We start from the raw sequence: 21,848 nt of genomic DNA, 5'->3' as shown, positions 1-21,848 counted from the left end.
AGCAAAAGGAAGAAATGATGGAGTAAAAGAGCTGAACAGAAGATTTCAAAGGGCAGCTTGAGAAGACAAAGTAATGTATTAGAATGAAATGTGCAAAGACCTGGAGTTAGAAAACCAAAAGGGAAGAACGTGCTCGGTATTTATCAAGCTGAAAGAACTGAAGAGAAAATTCAAGCCTCGAGTTGCAATAGTGAAGGATTTTTCTGGGAAAATACTAAATGACACAGGAAGCACCAAAAGAAAATAGAAGCAATATACAGAGTCACTGTACCAAAATGAATTGGTCAATGTTCAACCATTCCAGGAGGTAATATATGATCAAGAACCAATGGTACCGAAGAAAGGAATCCAAGCTGCACTGAAGGCACTGGTGAAAAACAGGGCTCCAGGAATTGATGGAATACCAGTTGAGATGTTTCAACACAGGGATGCAGAGCTGGAGGCGCTCACTTGTCTATGCTAAGAAATATGGAAGACAGCTACCTGGTCAACTGACTAGAAGAGATCCATTTTTGTTCCCATTCCAGAGAAAGGTGATCCAACAGAATGGTGAATTATTGAACAGTGTTAATATTACACACAAGTAAAATTTTGCTGAAGAACATTCAAGAGCTCTTGCAGCTGTACATTGACAGGAAACTGAGAGAAACTCAAAGCCAGGTTCCAAACAGCATGTGAAAAGAGGGATATCATTGCTGATGTAAGATAGAGCCTGGGTGAAAGCAGAGAATACCAGAAAGATGTTTACCTGTGTTTTATTGACTATGTATAGGAATTTAACTGTGCAGATCATAACAAATTATGGATAACATTGTGAAGAATGGGAATTCCAGAACACTTAATTGTGCTCATAAGGAACATGTACATAGATCAAGAGAACAGAGCAAGGGGATATTCCATGGTTTAAAGCCAGGAAAGGTGTGCATCAGGGTTGTATCCTTTCACCATACTTATTCAATCTGTATGCTGAGCAAAAAACCCAAGAATTTGGACTATGTGAAGAAGAACATGGCATTGGGATTGGAAGAAGATGCATTAGCAATCTGCAGTATGCAGATGACACAACCTTGCTTGCTGAAAGTGATGAGGACTTGAAGCACTTACTGATAAAGATCAAAGATTACAGCCTTCAGTATGGATTGCACTTCAATATAAAGAAAACAAAAATTCTCACAACCGGACCAATAAGCAACATCATGATAAATAGAGAAAATGTTGAAGTTGTCAAGGATTTTATTTTACTTGGATGGAAGCAGCAATCAAGAAATCAAAGGATCTCTTGCATTGGACAAATTTGCTGCAAAAGACCTCTTTAAAGTGGTAAAAAGCAAAGATGTCACTCTGAGGACTAAGGTGCACCTGACCCCAGCCGTGGTAGTTTCAATTGTCTCATATGCGTGCAAAAGCTGAAAAATGAATAAGGAATACTGAAGAAGAATTGATGCCTTTGAATTATGGTGTTGGCAAAGAATATTGAATAAACCGTGGGCTGCCAGAAGAATGAACAATTCTGTCTTGGAAAAAGTACTTTCAGAATGCTTTTTAGAAGCAAGGATGGCTAGACTTTGACTCACATACTTTGGAAATGTTATCAGGAGGGACCGTTCCCTGGAGAAGGACATCATGCTTAGTAAATTGTCAGTGAAAAAAAGGAAGATCGTCAATGAGATGGACTGATACAGTGGCTGCAACAATGGGCTCAAATATAGCAATGATTGTGAGGATGGCACAGGACAGGACAGTGTTTCATTCTGTTGTACGTAGGGTCGCTATGAGTTGGTACCATCTTGATGGCACCTAACAACATCATGTTTAGTGATCAATCTCATCATTTCTCTACTGCATGTCTGTTATTACACTTGCAAAGAAAGCATGGAGTGTATTGTGCTGCCTCCTTGTTCTCCTAGTGAGAAATCCATGTGATACTGTAGAAAAATAAATGATAAAAAGAAGGAATTGGCCAAAAAAAGAAGAAACTGCAGCAAAGAGACAAAAAGTGATAAATCTCAACATGAAATTGAAATAGAACATAAGTGGAGTTATAGGAGAAAGAACTGACCTTGGGAATGTTGACACTGCTGCTGTTCGAGAGACTCTAGCTATGCAGCCAGGGGTATTTAGGGAAGAAGTTAACACAAACAAGGAAAGTGATTGTAATGAAAAGGATGAAGATATCCTACAGGAAGTGATGCTAACAAAAAAAAAAAACTGTATATTAAAGAAACTCTTGGAGACATTTCATGACTTTGAAAGTACAAAGGATAAAATTTTAAAAGCTGATTCAAATTCAGAAAAGAGGGTACCAGTTTACCAAGCCATAGAAAAGATATTCATTCCTGTTCATTTCGTAGCATAAATTATGCAATGAGAAGACAAGCATTGGTCAAACTACTCTTGATACTTTCTTTACAAATAAAATAAAGCTTTCATTCTCAATGTTTATAGTGTTTAAAATTCCAAAGTACTAAATAGATTTTAGTTTTTCTCTTTTTTCATCATCTACACTTTTATAAACGACAATGAGAGAGATATTAATGTTTTCACAAAAATTTTAAAAATAATGAAACCATTATGCTCTTTCCCATTAATTACTACGATCATTTTTTATGGCTTCTGCTTGTGTGTCATTTTTGGGGTCCTACGTGTCTATGCAATGTGAGGGCCAAAACCAAAACAGTTGACTTCCAGTACATTGCAACTTACGGCAATGTCATGTGTGTCAGAACAGAACTGTGTTCTGGGTGGACTTGAACCCCCAACCCTTCTGTAAGCTGAGTTCTTAACCATTTGAGCCACTCAGGAATGTCAGTGTGAGGACAGAGCAGCATATATCAGATGTAGTACATAGTACAGTAACATTTAATGAGTGCTTAACTAGTTTTTTTTTTTTCATATGCCAGATAAAGAGAGTCGGAGTAATCCATTAGATGGTTAAAATAAACATAGAAACTACAAATACCATTAACATTCACATGAGCAGTGACACAATAGAATGCAAAGATTTAATAATCTTGTTACTTGAAATGAACAAATAACTGTTATAATTAAGTTTTAACTAGTTTCCAAGGTCAGATCCTAGAAAATAGAGAAAATAAAATATTTCACTCTCTTGGACCAAGCGAGTTTGAAGTCCACTAGTAGTAAGTGAAAACTCCATTCAATGTACCTTACTCTCTGGTAGGCATCCTTGTGGCACAATTGTTAAATGCTTAACTGCTAGCTGGAAGGTCAGAGGTTCCAACCCACTAGTCACTCCAAGGGAGGAAGACGTACAGTCTGCTTCCATAAAGAATACAGCCTAGGAAACCCTAGGGGGCAATTCTACTCTGTTCTGTAGGGTCACTATGAGTCGGAATCGACTGGATAACACACAAGTGCCTGATATGCTTGTATTTATTAACTTATTCATTTAATAATTCAACAGATATATGTGAATGCCTATCATTTTCCTGACCTTTTTTCTAGAAACTGAGGAAGGAATGTAAGATAGTACAAGGAAATGATTAGGATGTTCTAGAAAGACTTTTCTGAGGAGTGAATATTTGAGCAGAAAATCAAATAAAATGTGGGAATAAATCATGTGAATATATAGTGAAAATACATTCTAGATAGATGGAAGAGTAAGGGGGAGGTTTCTGAAACGAGATGGTGGGTGTCAAGTTCTAGGAAGAATGAGGAAGAATGTGTGGAAATAGTGGAATAAATAAGAGGAAAGGCCTCAGAAATGAAGCTGAAGAGGTAGCCAGGGGCTACAGAGTAAAGGACCTTGCAGCCATGGAAAAGACACTGGACGTTGTTCTTAGTGTAATGGGAAGCCATTGGAGGATTGAGTGGAGGAGAGTGGGATGCTTTGTTTCATTTCAAAATATCACTCTTGCTACAAGTGTAGAGGTTAGAGAGTGAGGGTGAGGGGCAAAAGTGGAGGCAAATACACAATTTTGGTGGCTATTCCAGTAGTTCATGTCAGGGCTGGTGGCTTAGGCTAAGGGGGTAACAGCAGAGTGAGTGAGAAGTAGTTGAGCAAAGTATTCTGCTACTGAAATGAAGAAGACTGGGGGATAAACAGGTTTGTGTTGGAGAGTGTCTTAGTTTTCTAGCGCTGCTATAACAGAAATACCATAAGTGGATAGCTTTAACAAATTTATCATCTCACAGTTTAGAAGGCTAGAAATCTAAAATAGATCACCAGGCTGTTCTTCCAAGGTACCTCTGAGTGGACTTGAACTGGTGTCTGAATTTGGGGCTCCAGTTATAAGGGAAATCTTTTTCTCTCTGTTGGTTTAGTGACAAGGTCCTTGACTCTTTTTAGCTTCTGTTCCTCAGTTCCTTGGCAATCTTCATGTGATGTGTCTACCTTTCCCCATCTGTGCTTCCGAATCTGCCTTTTTATATCACAAAAGGGATTGGATTAAAACCAACCCTACTCTCATATGGCCTTATTAACATAACAAAGAAAACGCTACTCCCAAAAGGGATTACATCACATGTACATTGTTGTTAGGTGCTGAGAAGTCGATTTTGACTCATAATGACCACATGTGACAGAATAAAACTGCCCCATAGGATTTCCTAGTCTATATTATTTATGGGAGCACACTGCCAGGTCTTTCTCCTGAGGAGCCACTGAGTGGGTTCAAACTGTCAACCTTTCTTTCAGTTAGTAGCTGAGCACTTAACCATTGTACCACCAGGATTCCTTATCTACAGTTATAGGGATTAGGATTTACAACACATACTTTGGGGGACACAACTCAATCCATAAGAGAGGATAATCTAGAGTTCTGTTTTGGCCTTGTGAGATTTGAGATGCTTGCTAGACATTCAAGTGAAGATGTTGAACAGTTACATACGTGAACCTGATGTTCACTGGATGTGGTGATGCCAATCAGGACATCATCAGCATACCACAGGTAGTACTTAAAGCCATGGTACTAGATAAGTTTACCTAGATCCTGACTGCAGATAAAGACAATAAATTTTCTTTTTTTTTAATTTCAAGTTCTCAAAGGACATTGACCCAGGATTAGCATATTTTGAAGGTATAATTAATTATCTGAAGTGGCCCAAAGCTCAGTACTACTAGAATGAAAAAAACTACTTCATGGCAAGAAATATGTGTAGTATGTGTACCATCTTAAACTTTTCTCTTAATTTTAGAAAACTGCAGATGTAGACAAATGTTGCAAATGTTGTCATCAAAGTTACCAGTTTAAGAAAAAAAAAAGAATAGCTACAATAAACTTCCGATTTATAATATTACCAAAATTCACACAGATTCTCTTTTACACATGCTCACTTCTTGCATAGATGCGGTGTTATCCTTAGTGACAGCAAATACAGCATATTGAACATGATGATGGTGGATATTTAGATGCTGCTCAATGGAACTGAAAAACTACTTTGAGAAACAGCTTGGGAACTAGAATAAAGCTATCTTTCTCCAAGTTGATTTGTGTTTTTTAGTGTTCCAAAGCCCTACCAGTCCAGGGCCACCATAAACTTGAAATTCAAGGAACTAATGTTACCTGGATTCCACATTTATGTGCAATCTGGTTGAGGGTTGGTTTGCATCTGGTTCTTTCTTATCCTGCCTATGCAGCCCTGGGTTATGGCCTTATTGAAATCAGTCTCCTCTCAGACTAGCCATTGTGTGTGAGGACTTAAAATTAAATTCAAATTTTCTGGGATTAGCAAATGCCCTTAGGGACAAAGCCAGCTTTCATGCTCCACTTATTTATCTGAGTTCCTGTTTTCCCTTCAATCTTGGTCAAATAATTCTTTAATTTGCCAACTCCTTGATTTTTAAAAGATTTAAAAAATATATTTCAGCTACATTATTAGTTGTTTTCTGTGGGAGTTTAACCTAGCCAGATGCCTTAATCCCATCGCTACCTGAAAAAATGGTATCCAAGTTTTCAAAGCTCTGATATTGCTCCTGTGATGCCTTTCCTCATTACTTCATACTTAAGTAATCTCTTCCTTCCTCAAAACCCCATATTACCTTCTGACCCTCTCTTACTATACTTAGTATATATTTGTTATTAGTGCACTTAGCTGTTTCCTCTTAAACATCTCATTAGGTTTTTATCTGCAGGTACCATGTCATTTTCCCTGAAGCACCTAGCTTACACCTTGTACAAAGCACAATCTATTGAATTAAAAAAAAAAGATTTCAGAAAAGTATTGCTTGAGAAACCAACTATAAAATAAGCTATCACTTCAATTATTTCCCACATTTCTCAATTGCAACAAGAAATCATCTTAAGCAATAAAAAAGTTCCCAAGTCTTTTCCCTCAGATTCCACTTTAAGAGAGTTTACATAAAACAATGTGAAAAGCTGCCATTTATTCTTCTAACAAGACCCAGCTGCTGGAACATTCAACCACCATTAGTTCAACTTGTGATAATAAATATGTTTCATCAGTCCATTTCATAAAAGAGAATTCACTAAATAGTCTCAGTTCACCGGGAAAGAAGGGATTTGGCTCCAAAGGAGCATAATTTTATACAGATGTGGTCATCAAAAACACAAAACCCCAAACTGCATGTCAATGCACAAGAAATGAAGTCTAGAAGGGAGGAAATCATCTGCATAAGGCATAAGACACATTTTTCCTTAATTGCCTGTATATTTCAGGGGAAAAATTATTGACAATAGATAAGTGGTAATTTTGGTGAAGGGTAAAACAGTACACAGTACTGGGGAAGCCAGCACAACCTGTACAAGACAAGATCATCGAAGCTCTGTGGACACATCCACACTCCAAGAGGGACCGAATTACTGGGCTGAGGGCTGTAGGAACCGTGGTCTTGGGGAACCATATTAGCTTAATTGGCATAATATAGTTTATAAAGTAATGTTCTACATTCTACTTTGGTGAGTAGTATCTGGGATCTTAAATAAGCGGCTATCTAGGATACTCCACTGGTCTTACTCCTCCTGGAGGAAGGAAGAATGAAGAAAACTAAAGATACAAGGGAAAAATTAGTCCAAAGGAGTAATGGACCACATTGACCATGGCCTCCACTAGACTGAGTCCAGTACAACTGAGATAGGCAAGAGATGGGATTGGCTCAATTAAATGGCCTTTGATTCAGTATAGAAGTGACACAGGCAAGAGATCAGGCTGGATGAATTAAATAGCCTCTGACTCAGTTCTCTTAGAATTTAAACCTAAGTGCAGACCAACATAGAACTTTTACCGCTGGCACCTGAGAACTACTTGTGATTAACAAACTAGGTGCTTAGACAAGATAAGAGGCTACATTTCAAGGCCTTGTGTGCTAATCAGCTATAAATTACTGATAATCCTCCTGAGTTGTTTTCCAAGGCCTCACCAGGTGCAGAGCATGTGCGGGAAAGATCAACATGGCCTATAAATGACCTTCCACATGAGACAAACATGAGCAGGGACCCCTTGCCAGGACTCAAACCAAGATCCAGAGGTATCACGCATGCACAACATCCCAGAATAAGCCATGTTTGAGATCCTGGAAGCCTTCGTGACAGACTCCATCTTAGTTCCAGCAACCTCTGTGAGGAAATCCATCTTGAATTCTAATCACACGCACATTTGATTTTCAAAATTCCTCCCTTTCTCCTGGAAATCTCCACCCATCTAAAGAATAAAGATAATGCTTTTTGCCACCTAAAAACTTTTATAAGCCCTAGGAAATCCTTTGTTCAGTGAGAGACTGGAGGCCTCATGAGCCTTTACTTTCTTTCTGTCCCTAATAAACCTTTGTTCGTGTGGAATCTCTGAGCCTCTCCTGGTCATTCTTGGTCAGAAGAAGGTAAGAACACAGGCAGGGCTTAGTCTCAAGCTGGGAAGCCTTGCTGTGCAACAAAATTTGGCGACCACGGCAGGACTGATTTTTTTTCCTCAGAGCTGGGTCCGGGGGCAGATAAGGAGACCTACTAAACCTGATGGATGGACAAGCAGCTGCCAGGACACCATTTGTCCTGTGTCTCTCCCTCTGGTGAGTAAATCTCTGTGCCTGCTTCTCTCATCTGGGTCCCATGACAACAAAGGATATTTCTCTCTGTCTTGCATCCTGAGACCTGGTGTTTGTTTCCTGAGACTGAGAGTCCTCAGACCTGGTAATTGATACCAGACTCTTTGTTACGGTGAGGGGCTTGGCCCCAAGATCCGTGAAGCTTGGTAAATCTGGCACGCTTAATAAATACTCTTCCCAGATTGAGTTGGAAAGCTACCTGCCCGGACCCATGCAATTCAGGAGTCTCACGAGTGGAGTGATTACTTGGTGTCTGGGGTGAGGGGGGTCAGCCCCAAGAACCATGAGACCTGGCACAGTAAAAACCTATGAGATCTGGTGTAGTCTGCAGACTTGGTAATTGTTACCCAGTTCAGTCCCATTGTTGCATTTGTGATCACAAGGAGAGACTTTCAGTGACTCTAGAGTTTGGGCAGGTGTATGGGTATGTGACAGCCATCGTTCTTGTATGTCTGGATATTGTCTGTCTCTGGTTTGTGCACCCTGGTTCTGGGGAGTGGTAGACTGGGAGACTGAAGCACCCCATCTGGCTTGTCTGGTCCGAGCACTCTCTGTTTGCCTGTTCATTTTATATATGAATTTTATGTGTGACTGGGGCTGTCTGGGAGGTTGAGACTACAAGATTATCTCCATCGCCTCTGTCTGTGTCTTATATGTCATTTATGTGTGATGCAGAGAAATTAATTGGTGAAAAGAAATTCAGGTTAAATTAGAACATATTTATAGAGACTCCCGAGAATTTACTGATTGGGCTTGAAGAAAGAGATGTATAGGGAGAGCAGATTTTTAGTCTAGACTGGGATTTGAATCACAGCACAGAGAACACTCTGGGCAGAGTGTTAAGATTTTAAAAAGAGTTTCTCTCCCACAGCTGAAAAACTCTTGGCTGTAGCACTAGAGACAAATAAATTCCCATCGGCTAAAAGAAAAAGCTGGTGGTATCAACTACCCATAAAAATAAAAAGCCAGGTTCTTGGGAACAGTTAATTGGACAGAATGAGAAATCAGGAGAACATACCAGGAGATTCACCCCTAGGGTGCATTCTTAAACACTGACAATTCTTTTTTTATGATCAACTGAAGAAAAAGAAAGCTTCAGAAGAAGGAAGTGTATGATTAAAAATCTCTCGGCCAATGAAATTGACCTGCCAAGTTTACTCTAACCGAGATAAGGAAAAAGATTTACAGGCCAAAAATGCCAGGCAGCCTTCCTAATTGCTGCCTTGCAGGCTAAAGACCATCTCCCAAAAGAACAAAGAAAAAGAGGGAGACCAAACCACAGGAGCCAAGAAGTCCCCACACCCCTTAAAAAGAGACCAGTACAGCCGGTATAAAAGAAAAAAAAGAAAAGATAATTTTGTCTTAAAAGAAAAGTAAGAGTTCTAGAACAGTAAGAGGGAAAGAAATTAGTTATCTTTTGCCTTTCAAAAACGTCTGTCTGTCTAAAGTTTAATAGTTTAATTTATGAGATTTTTAAGAGCTTTAATGTTAAATAGCATATAAAACAATTAGGTTTCTCACTGTTAAAACAACAAAATTTTCTTTGATTACTGAGTTAAAGAGTTAATCTCTTCTTTGTATAATCTGCTTCAAAGACAAAGGTTCAGTCTGTCATTAGAATAAGATTCCTGAGTCAGAAACCAAGCCACATGGCTTTAGGTAAAAAGAAAAAGCTAAGGTTTTTACTTTAAGATCTTTGGTTAAACAACTAAAGTATTGTTTCTTGGTAACATATGATAAACTCCTGACAAGTTTGAAAGCCATGGGAAGCCCTTTATCCCCAGCACCTACCTGAGTCCTAACTGATCTCAATCCCTCGGCCTGTCCACCCCTTTCTCTGATGTGGTTGGGATCAGGGAACAAGCTATACCCTGCTCTGCCCTCAGCCCAGACAATTGGTGTGTACCCCCTCAGGGAAGTGGCTAACAGGATTGGAGGCACAACCTGGGTTCATGTGCCATTTTCAGTCTCAGACTTAAGCTAGTGAAAAGAAAAGTTAGGGAGTGTGACAGAAGACCCTGAGAAGTTTAAGCACAAGTTCATGAAACTCAGCTTGAATTTTAATTTGATCTGGGGAGAAGTGATGGTCATTTTAACTCACTGTTGTAGCACAAATGAAAAGACTAGGATCCTGATTAAGGCTAGAGAACAGGCCGATGATGTTAAGCACTCACAACCAAAACATGTTTTTTCAGGCTGGGAGGGGAAGCAGTCCCTGACACTTTGCCGAACTGGGATTACAATGGGGATAGTAAGGAAAGGGCCAGACATTTAGCTTCATGTGTTATAGGTGGGATTCAGAAGTGTGTAGCCAAGTCTATTAATTATGATAGGGTGAAAGAAATTACGCAGACAGCAGAAGAGAACCCAGCAGTCTTTCTCACCAGGCTAACTGAGGCTTTTAGGAAATATACTAACACTGACCCTGAGAGCCTGGAAGGAAAGACTTTGTTAGCCACACATTTTATTACCCAGTCTGCAGCAGATATTAGACGGAAGCTGCAAAAGATAGAGGCAGGCCCCAGACTCCACTCTCGCCACTGGCTGAGGAAACCTTTAAGGTCTTTAATAACAGAGATCTGGCAGAAGAGGATAAAATGAAGAAAAAAGCCCAATTGATGGCAGTAGCACTTCAGAGCCCACCTCAAAGTAACCCTGAAGGATCTTGAAGACCAAGACCTCCATGAGAATTTCTTCATTGCTGGTGAGTATTGAGCCAGACAAATGTACGTACTGTAAAAAGAGAGGCCGTTAGAAGGTGGAGTGTCCTGAGCATCCCAAAACAGAGCTCCCAGCTGACTTCCCCTGGAGGTCAGCCCAGGCAGACCCTTCAAGCCTGATGCCCCTCTCCTTGGAGGGGGAAGAGCAGTCCCATTGACTAGGTGCAGAAGTCAGTTCCCTGCCAGAAGACCATCACTATTGCCACTGTGGAGCCTCAGGTTACTCTTGACGTGGAAGGTAAGGAGACTGAATTTTTTACTAAACACAAGTGCCTTCACTGTTCTGACTGAAAATCCAGGCCCACTCTCCGGTCATGACTGCACAGTCATTGGGGTAGACAGAAAGCCTAAGGTAAGGAATTTTACTTTCCCCTCTGTTCTGTGAAATGGGTCAGAGAACTCTATCCCACTCTTTCTTGTGTGTCCCTGACTGCCCTGTTCCCTTGTTAGGGAGGGATTTATTAACTAAGCTGGGCACAACAGTATATTTAAAAAAGGAGGAACTCACTGTAGCTGTAGACAAAAGTCAGAGCTTGGGGCTACTCCTCATGTTAACTAAAGGGAAGACTCCTGAGTTTGGGAACCCACCTCCCAAAGAAATTTTAGAACAGGTAAATCCAGAAGTATGGGACATCCCAACTCCAGGTCTGGCTAAGAATGTACCTTTTGTGTTAATCAAGCTGAGACCCAACGCACCCTATCCCTGGAGGAGATAATACCCTATAAAACCAGAAGCCCAAGAGGAAATAAGACAAGCGTTGGAACATTACTTACTCAGGAGACCACCCAATATACCTGGACTCATTTACCTCAAGGTTTTAGAGACTATCCTCAGTTATTTGGAAATGCCCTGCCTGGAGAATTGAGGGTACTACAGTTGCCAGGTAGTATATTGGAAACCCTGGTGACGTAGTGGTTAAGTGCTACAACTGCTAACCAAAGGGTCGCCAGTTCAAACCTGCCAGGTGCTCCTTGGAAACTCTGTGGGGCAGCTCTACTCTGTCCTATAGGGTCGGTATGAGACGGAATCGACTCGATGGCAATGGGTTAGGTAGTATATTTTTACAATATATGGACGATATATTAATAGCCAGTCCAACTAAGGAAAGTTAAGACAAAAATACTATATTAGTGTTACACTTCTTGGGAGAATAGGGATACCGTGTGTTCCTGGAAAAGGCCCAAATCTCTAAACAACAGGTGTAGTACCTAGGTTTTACACTGACCCCCACATGTCTGTCAGTTTGTCGTACTGTGGGGGCTTGTGTGTTGCTGTGATGCTGGAAGCTATGCCACCAGTATTCAGATATGAGCAGGGTCACCCATGGAGGACAGGTTTCAGCTGAGCTTCCAGACTAAGACAGACTAGGAAGAAGGACCAGGCAGTCTACTTCTGAAAAGCATTAGCCAGTGAAAACCTTATGAATAGCAGTGGAATATTGTCTGATATAGTGCTGGAAGATGAGTCCCTCAGGTTGGAAGGCACTCAAAAGATGACTGGGGAAGAGCTGCCTCCTCAAAATAGAGTCAACCTTAATGATGTGGATGGAGTAAAGCTTTTGGGACCTTCATTTGCTGATGTGGCACGACTCAAAATGAGAAGAAACAGCTGTAAACATCCATTAATAATCGGAACCTGGAATTTACGAAGTATGGATCTAGGAAAATCGGAAATCGTCAAAAATGAAATGCAACACATAAACATCGATATCCTAGGGATTAGTGAGCTGAAATGGACTGCTATTGGCCATTTTGAATAGGACAATCATATAGTCTACTATGCTGGGAATGACAATTCGAAGAGGAATGGTGTTGCATTCATTGTTAAAAAGAACATTTCAAGATCTATCCTGAAGTGCAACGTTGTCAGTGATAGGATAATATCCATACACCTACTAGGAAGACCGGTTAATATGACTATTATTCAAATTTATGGACCAACCACTAGGGCCAAAGATGAAGAAATAGAAGATTTGTATCAGCTGCTGCAGTCTGAAATTGATCGAACATGCAATCAAGATGCATTGATAATTACTGGCGCTTGAAATGTGAAAGTTGGAAACAAAGAAGAAGGATCAGTAGTTGGAAAATATGGCCTTGGTGATAGAAACAATGCCAGAGATCGAATGATAGAATTTTGCAAGACCAACGACTTCTTCATTGCAAATACCTTCTTTCACCAACATAAATGGCGACTATACACATGGACCTCGCCAGATGGAATGCACAGAAATCAAATTGACTACATCTGTGGAAAGAGACGATGGAAAAGCTCAATATCATCAGTCAGAACAAGGCCAGGGCCTGACTGTGGAACAGACCATCAATTGCTCGTATGCAAGTTCAAGTTGGAACTCAAGAAAATCAGAGCAAGTCCATGAGAGCCAAAATATGACCTTGAGTATATCTCACCTGAATTTAAAGACCATCTCAAGAATACATTTGACGCATTGAACACTAGTGACCAAAGACCAGACGAGTTGTGGAATGATATCAAGGACATCATCCATGAAGAAAGCAAGAGGTCACTGAAAAGACAGGAAAGAAAGAAAAGGCCAAGGTCGATGTCAGAGGAGACTCTGAAACTTGCTCTTAAACATCCAGCAGCTAAAGCAAAAGGAAGAATTCATGAAGTAAAAGAACTGAACAGAAGATTTCAAAGGGCCTCTCGAGAAGACAAAATAAAGTATTATAATGACATGTGCAAAGAGCTGGAGATGGAAAACCAAAAGGGACGAGCACGCTCGGTGTTTCTCAAGCTGAAAGAACTGAAGAAAAAAATTGAAGCCTCGAGTTGCAATAGTGAAGGATTCCATGGGGAAAATATTAAATGATGCAGGACACATCAAAACAAGATGGAAGGAATACACAGAGTCATTATACCAAAAAAGAATTAGTCGATATTCAACCATTTCAAGAGGTGGCACATAATCAGGAACTGATGGTACTGAAGGAAGAAGTCCAAGCTGCTCTGAAGGCATTGGCAAAAAACAAGGCTCCAGGAATTGATGGAATATCAATTGAGATGTTTCAACAAACAGATTCAGTGCTGGAGGTGCTCACTCATCTATGCCAAGAAATATGGAAGACAGCTTCCTGGCCAACTGATTGGAAGAGATCCATATTTATGCCTATTCCCAAGAAAGGTGATCCAACTGAATGTGGAAATTATAGAACAATATCATTAATATCACACGCAAGCAAAATTCTGCTGAAGATCACTCAAAAACGGCTGCAGCAGTGTATCGACAGGGAACTGCCAGAAATTCAGGCCGGTTTCAGAAGAGGATGTGGAACCAGGGATATCATTGCTGATGTCAGATGGATCCTGGCTGAAAGCAGAGAATACCAGAAGGATGTTTACCTGTGTTTCATTGATTATGCAAAGGCATTCGACTGTGTGGATCGTAACAAACTATGGATAACACTGCGAAGAATGGGAATTCCAGAACACTTAATTGTGCCCATGAGGAACCTTTACATAGATCAAGAGGCAGTTGTTCGGACAGAACAAGGGGATACTGATTGGTTTAAAGTCAGGAAAGGTGTGCGTCAGGGTTGTATTCTTTCACCATACCTGTTTAAGTCTGTATGCTGAACCAATAATCCGAGAAGCTGGACTATATGAAGAACGGGGCAACGGGATTGGAGGAAGACTCATTAACAACCTGCGTTATGCAGATGAAACAACCTTGCTTGCTGAAAGTGAAGAGGACTTGAAGCACTTACTGATGAAGATCAAATACCACTGCCTTCAGTATGGATTACACCTCAGCATAAAGAAAACAAAAATCCTCACAACTGGACCAATGAGCAACATCATGATAAATGGAGAAAAGACTGAAGTTGTCAAGGATTTCATTTTACATGGATTCACAATCAACAGCCATGGAAGCAGCAGTCAAGAAATTAAATGACGCATTGTATTGGGTAAATCTGCTGCAAAGGACCTCTTCAAAGTGTTGAAGAGCAAAGACGTCATCCTGAAGACTAAGGTGTGCCTGACCCAAGCCATGGTATTTTCAATCACATCATATGCATGTGAAAGCTGGACAATGAATAAGGAAGACCGAAGAAGAGTTGACGCCTTTGAATTGTGGTGTTGGTGAAGAATATTGAATATACCATGGACTGCCAAAAGAGCAAACAAATCTGTCTTAGAAGAAGTACAACCAGAATGTTCCTTAGAAGCAGGGATGGTGAGACTGCGTCTTAAATACTTAGGACATGTTGTCAGGAGGGATGAGTCCCTGGAGAAGGACATCATGCTTGGCAGAGTACAGGGTCAGCGGAAAAGAGGAACGCCCTCAATGAGGTGGATTGACACAGTGGCTGCAACAATGAGCTCAAGCATAACAACGATTGTAAGGATGGTGCAGGACCAGGCAGTGTTTCGTTCTATTGTGCATAGGGTTGCTATGAGTCGGAACCGACTCGACAGCACCTAAGAACAACAACCAGGGAAACAGATGCTGGCTCTGGAGTGAAAGAAGGTTATCACTACCCTACCAGCACCTACAACCAGGAAGCAGTTTAGGGGCTTCCTAAGGATAGCTGGATTTTGCAGAATCTGGATCCCTAATTTTGGCCTTATAGCAAGACCTCTATATAAGGCCCCTAAAGGGGAAGAAAGAGCTCCCTTAGATTGGACTCCGGAATGTCAACAGGCTTTTGATAAAGTAAGGACAGAATTAGGGAAAGCACCAGCTTTAGGGCTCCCAGATTTAAAAAAGCCCTTTAAACTATTTGTTCATGAGAAGCAGGGGGTGGCGCTAGGAGTTCTTACTCAGGATGTAGGGCCGGTCACCCAACCTGTGGCCTATCTCTCCAAACAATTAGACTCAGTGGCCCAGGGCTGGCCAGCATGCCTACAAGCAGTAGCTCCAAGTGCTCTCCTAGTAAAAGAATTCTCTAAGTTTACTCCGGGACAACCCACTGAAGCATATACATTCCACCAGGTGCAGGCAGTCTTGGATGTCAAGAGAAATCACTGGCTATCAGGTGGCAGGATCACCCAATACCAGGCCCTCCTCCTAGATAACCCAGGGTTAAACTTAGGGGTGTGCCAGACTTTGAACCCTGCCACCCTTTTACCACACGTCAGAGTATCTAAGCCTATTCATAACTGTGTAGAAGTAGTTAATGAGGTCTACTCTAGTCATCTGGACCTCCAAGAGAAACCCCTAGAAAACCCAGAAGTTGAGTGGTATACAGATGACAGCACCTTTGTCAAACAAGGCATCTGTAAGGTAGGTTATGTAATTGTCAGCCTGACTGGTGTTATTGAGGCAAGAGCTTTACCACCAGGAACATCAGCCCAGGAAGCTGAGCTAACTGCCCTGGTGCATGCCCTCTAGTTAGGAGAAGGAAAAACTCCGAACATGTGCACAGATTCAAAATTTGCATACCATTTGGAAAGAAAGGGGAATGTTAACAGCTCAAAATTCCCCTATAAAATATAGAGTTAATCCTAGAACTGCTAGAAGCAGTACACAAGCCTAAAGAGTTAGCAATAATTCATTGCAAGCGAACCAGAAGGACAACTTCCTAGAAGCAACGGGGAATCACGAGGCTGATTTGGCTGCTAAAGCTGCTGCAAGGTTGGAAGAGACATCACAATTAATGGCCCTCATTCCTTACAGATTGAATCAGTTAGGCCAAAACATACCCAAAAGGAAAAAAAGGAAGGGAAATGAAGGGGTTTTTCTTATGATGAGACAGGATGGATGAAAAATTATGAGGGAGTACTATATATGCCTGAGTATTATAGAAAATAGTAAAAGCCTCTCATGATGCCACCTACACTGTGGCAGAGACACCCTTCTGGGACTATTGTCCAAATGTATAAATGGAAAAGGGCTACACAAAGGAGTTAAACAAATTACCAATAGTTGTGAGATCTGTCTGAGAAATAATCCTCAATCTTACCTGGTACCCCCTCCACTTGTAAAAGCAGTCCAATACAGAGGAACCTACCCAGGAGAGGACTGGCAAGTGGATTTTACTATCATGCCTCCATGCCAAGGGTATAAGTATCTGCTAGTTTATGTTGACACTTTTACAGGCTGGATAGAAGCCTTCCCTGTTAGGACCCAGAAGGCTACTGAAGAGGATGGAGATTTCCCTGATGAGCTCCCAAACTGTACCTGTGAACTAGTAGAAGGCCTAAAGTTCCTGTTTAAATGGAGAAAAGACACCTCCCAGCGGTAGATAAGTATCTGCATAGGTGATGAAAAAGAATGGAAATCTAACCCTTGGCTCTGTGTAGTTGCTGCTCTAGGGATAATAAAAAAATATAGGCCTAATAATTCTCTGGCGGTGCATGAATCTTTGCATACTGCCTAACAGTTAGGATCATTTCAGCTGTTCTTCAGCAGCGATAGATAAGTTAGGAAAATGTTACCTGCTCAAACTTCTCCCGCTTGACCTTCTCACGTGGAGAGATAAAGCTAATTGAACATCACCAGTTAAACGCTACCAAAAAAACACATTATATATCCAGCTCAGTATTAGCCGGACTGGCTAGTACGTGGCCAAAAAGCAGAATTCATTTAAAGAACTGGATGGAGACCCTTAAATCGACCAGGGTTCTGGCCGCATTGCAGTCACTCCCAAGATCTCAAGGGAGAACTTGCTCAGTGGTTGGGCAAAGCCTGGTCCCTGGAAAGTTGCTCCAACCTCACAGAAGCTTTACTCCGTTTGGCCCTGGCTAAGATGTTCCATTGTGCAGATGACCATGGTCGGTTATGGAGGCTGTCTTGCCTCAATGTCACTGCAGTATGTACCAATTTTACTGTGGGGTGGGTGATCCCAGGTGAAGACTAGCTTATGGTTTATAAACAATTATTACCCTATGTCCCCGGGACCGAGAGTGAACTTTCCAGAGGGAAACGAGAGCTTCTCACCCTCATTGCTGCAGGAGTGATGGCCCTGATAATGGCCTTGGGAGGAATAACACTGAGTGTTATTTATAATGTTTACATGATCCAGAATGTATCCACTATAGTGGAGGGGGTAGCTGGAGAGTCCGGACAGGGACTCAAAACCCTTGCTACTTCATTAGACTCTTTGGCCAACATGGTGATGGACCACAGAGTGGCCTTGGACTACTCATTAGCAGAACAGTGTGACGTTTGTGCTTTAGCCAATACCTCTTGCTGTAGGTACATCAATTCTTCTGGAGAAGTTGAATTAAGGGCAAAAAGATTGTTAGAACATACAGCATGGCTTCATGAAGTTTGGAAGACTTTGGCAGGGAACCTTAGGCCCAGGTTAAGGGATACCTGCCCTCACTCACTTGGTTTTTACCTTTATTGGGACCTATAGTAGCTGTATTTTACTATTAATTTTTGGACCATACATTTTTAACCTCCTTGTAAAGTTTATCTCCTCATGACTTCAACAATTTCAGCTAATGATAATCCAGGGATTCCAACCTATACCCAGAGAAGAGCCTGTCAGCCCACACATATCATTAGAACAGGTAGCAAGAGATTTCTACTCCAGTAGGCAGGCCAACGACCCCGTATCAGCCTGAAGAAGCTATAGAAGAAGAGACCACGACTCATGCTCCTCATAAAGATTTATGAGGATGAAATCTCTCAGGTGGGAAGTGAGACAGGCAAGAGATAGGGCTGGCTGAATTAAATAGCCTCTGACTCAGTATTCTTAGAATTTAAACCTAAGTGCAGTCTAACATACGACTTTTACAGCTGGCACCTGAGAACTACTTGTGATTAACAAACTAGGTGCTTAGACAAGATAAGGAGTTACATTTCAAGGCTTTGTGTGCTTGACCAGCTGTAAATTACTGATAATCCTCCTGAGTTGTTTTTCAAGGCCTCACCAGGTGCAGAGTGTGTCCAAGAAAGATCAATGTGGCCTATGAATGATCTTCCACATGAGACAAACATGAGCAAGGACCCCTCGCCAGGACTCGAAGCAAGATCCAGAGGCATCATGCATGCACAGCATCCCAGAATAAGTCATATTGGACATCCTGGAAGCCTTCGTGACAGACTCCATCTTAGTTCCAGCAACCTCTGTGAGGAAATCCATCTTGAATTCTAACTGCGTGCATTTGATTTTCATAATCCCTCCCCTTCTCCTGGAAATCTCCACTCATCTAATGAGTAAAAATAATGCTTTTTTCCCCACCTGAAAACTTTTATAAGCCCTGGGAAATCCTTTGTTCAGTGAGATACTGGAGGCTAGTGTAGGTGGAAACCCCTCTTCCTCTCTCTCTCATGAGCCTTTACTTTCTTGTGGTCATTCTTGGTCAGAAGAAGGTAAGAACCTAGGCAGGGCTTAGTCTCAAGCTGGGAAGCCTCGCCCTGCAACACAACTAGATGATGCCCGGCTACCACCACTGTCTGCTCTGGCAGGGAACACAATAGAGGGTCCCAGACAGGGCCAGAGAAAAATGTAGAACAAAATTCTAACTCAAAAAGAAAGACTAGATTTGCTGGCCTGACAGAGACTAGAGACACCCTGAGAGTATGGCCCCTGGACACCCTTTCAGCTCAGTAATGAAGTCACCCCTGAGGACACCCTTCAGCTAAAGATTGAACAGGCCAGTAAAACAAAACGAGACTAAAGTGGCACACCAGTCCTGGGGCAAGGACTAGAAGGCAAGAGGGGACAGGAAATCTGGTAATAGGGAACTCAAGTTTGAGAAAGGAGAGTGTTGACATGTTGTGGGGCTGTTAACCAATGTCATAAAACAATATGTGCACTAACTGTTTAATGAGAAGCTGGTTTGTTCTGTAAACCTTCACCTAAAGTACAGTAAAAAAAAAGACAAAAAAAAAATTGCTGCTGAACAGAAAAAAAACTAATATTTGAAATCGTATCACCCAGATGTTAAATTCCAATCTCATCATTTATTAGTTATTTATTGAATTTAAGATCTCACAGTTTGTAAGACACATCATTATTTTACATATCATTTAAGAAAGGGAAAAAAAAGTCAAATAACCTATATGCTCCGTCAGTGGTAAGCTATGTCATGATTTCAAAGATGTTAAAAATGCCATAAAATATGTTTCTTAGAATCATTGGAATATATTATGTATCTTGATGTTTTTCAGGCTGTTTTTTTCATCCAGTAAATAAATGGGTATAAAAATGTTTTCTTTATAAATGTTAGTTTCCTTGTCATCCCTTCTTTATCAATCTCAATATTGATTTAAGGGGGTGAAAATCTACAGCAACAGAAAGAGTTGTAGTAAGAAGGTAAAGGATCTGTCATGAAACCTACCACTAAAATCAGACCACAGGGAGGTTCTGCAGGTTCAGCTGCAGGTTATACTGCTCGGGAAAGCCAAGTCTTGTACCTGTAAACTTGCTTCTATCCCTTCATGGTGTATCTGCCGATGGAGAAGGAGACATATTGTAAATTTAACTATCCTTCTGAGAGGAAGATTGACCTATTCAGATCGATGAGTTTGTAATTATAAACTAGGTTTGCATAATGCAGCACCTTCCTTTCACTTTTCTCTTGGAGCCACCTGCCCACTAATAGCAGATGATCTAGTCTGCTCTCTGCCATGGGTGAAAGTTGTTTATTCCATGAGGGGAGTCTGAGATTATTCAACACAACTTGTGACTGATTAGGGTGTTGTTTAAGTTGTCACTGAGTTGGCTCTGACCCTGGCAACCTTATGTATAACAGAATGAACATTACCCAGTCCTGGTAACCAAAAAAAAAAAAAACCACAGCTGTTGCCACTGAGTCGAATCCGACTCATGATGACCTCGTGTGTGCACAGTAAAACTGTGCTCCGCAGGGTTTTCATGGCTGTGACTTTTCAGAGGCAGATCATGAGGACTTTCTTCCACAACACCTGGGTGGGTTCGAACTGCCAACGTTTTGCTTAGTAACCTTGCCCTTAACCATTTGTGCCACTCAGGGACTCCACTTGCCTAGTTCTGAGGCTCAGCATAAGTAAATTCACCTCCCACAGGTATAAACCATAATCTTTAGTATCAACTTTATTATTAGAAAAGGCAATAATTTTTTCTTATATAAGTTTTTTTTTTCTTCTTATCTTGATTGGATCGAAATTCAGATATCAAGAAAGGGTAAGAGACACTCTTTTTGGCTCCTTAAAAGAAAAAACTAGCATCCTGTCTTTAACTCTGATAAGTAGGCAAGCCTCTGTACTAGAACACAAATACTGTGATAAAGGTTGTCATTCAAGATGGTATTGAGACAGTCAACTCATCCTGTAACCATCTCTCTCTTATCCTGCTTGACCACATTCTCAGAGACCAACAAACTGGGACCAAAGGCAGTTGTACAGGGCTATCAAGGAGGGAGTTCCAAGGACTGCCAAACAGCCATTGAACTGGAGGAAACCTTCCCAGCTCTATGCTCATCCTGTTATATACATTCTGTGTTCAAACAAATAAACCACACGTTCTTCAGAGGAAATCAGCCAGAATGCTCACTTTTTTTTTTCTACAAACATCTCACACAGTCAACAGACTTTTATACTACTTATGATTTGTAATTATTTTATTGATTTGGTAAATAATTTTTGCCAGTCTCCCTTATTGTATTAAACACATCTTGTGTGCTCTCTCATATCCTGTGGGTCTACCTTTTACTCCAGCCATTCCTGCAGTAAACAGCTTTGTGTGGCATAACCTGATAATACTTTGCCTTAGCTACACTGCAGGTCTGTCACTTTATGCCCTGGAGCTTCTCTGATACCGAAGGTGGGGGCAGGGGAAGACCTTTAAATGAAAGGGAGTTAACTACTCTGGTGCCAACTGTGGATATCGGGGAATGGAAGCTGGTGAATAAATTCTTCTGTTTTCTATCCCTACAGCAGGCAATTCTGAGGCACATATACGCTGGGAAATAACACTGTCTCTGTACTTGTAGCAAGCTGTAATGCTCCCATTCCTGAAGCTCAGAAGAAGCATGATAAAGCATAGACTTGCCCAAATCAAACCCACTGCCATCGAGTCAATTCTGACTCATGGTGACCCTATAGGACAGAGTAGAACTGTCCCATAGGGTTTCCAAGGCTGCAAATGTTTATGGAAGCAGACTGCCACAGCTTTCTCCCATGGAGCAGCTGGTAGGTTCAAATCACCACCAT

The 21,848-nt window shown here is 41.2% G+C and overlaps 1 long non-coding RNA gene across 2 annotated transcripts in view; it reads right to left on the bottom strand.

Moving 5' to 3' along the window:
* Positions 1-21,848, bottom strand: part of LOC126077079 (uncharacterized) — a 128,753-nt gene that overhangs the window by 46,620 nt on the left and 60,285 nt on the right. Inside the window, exon 2 of one of the 2 annotated variants that reach the window (XR_007517655.1) lies at positions 19,997-20,105. This is a non-coding gene — a long non-coding RNA (uncharacterized LOC126077079). Of the gene's footprint in view, positions 1-4,389; positions 20,106-21,848 lie in introns of those variants that run through there. The other variant, XR_007517654.1, reaches the window with a different exon arrangement.

Source organism: Elephas maximus, chromosome 5 (genome assembly GCF_024166365.1).
Source record: "Elephas maximus indicus isolate mEleMax1 chromosome 5, mEleMax1 primary haplotype, whole genome shotgun sequence".
In the NCBI taxonomy this organism is placed as follows: domain Eukaryota; kingdom Metazoa; phylum Chordata; class Mammalia; order Proboscidea; family Elephantidae; genus Elephas; species Elephas maximus.
This window is presented reverse-complemented; position numbering and strand designations above follow the sequence as displayed.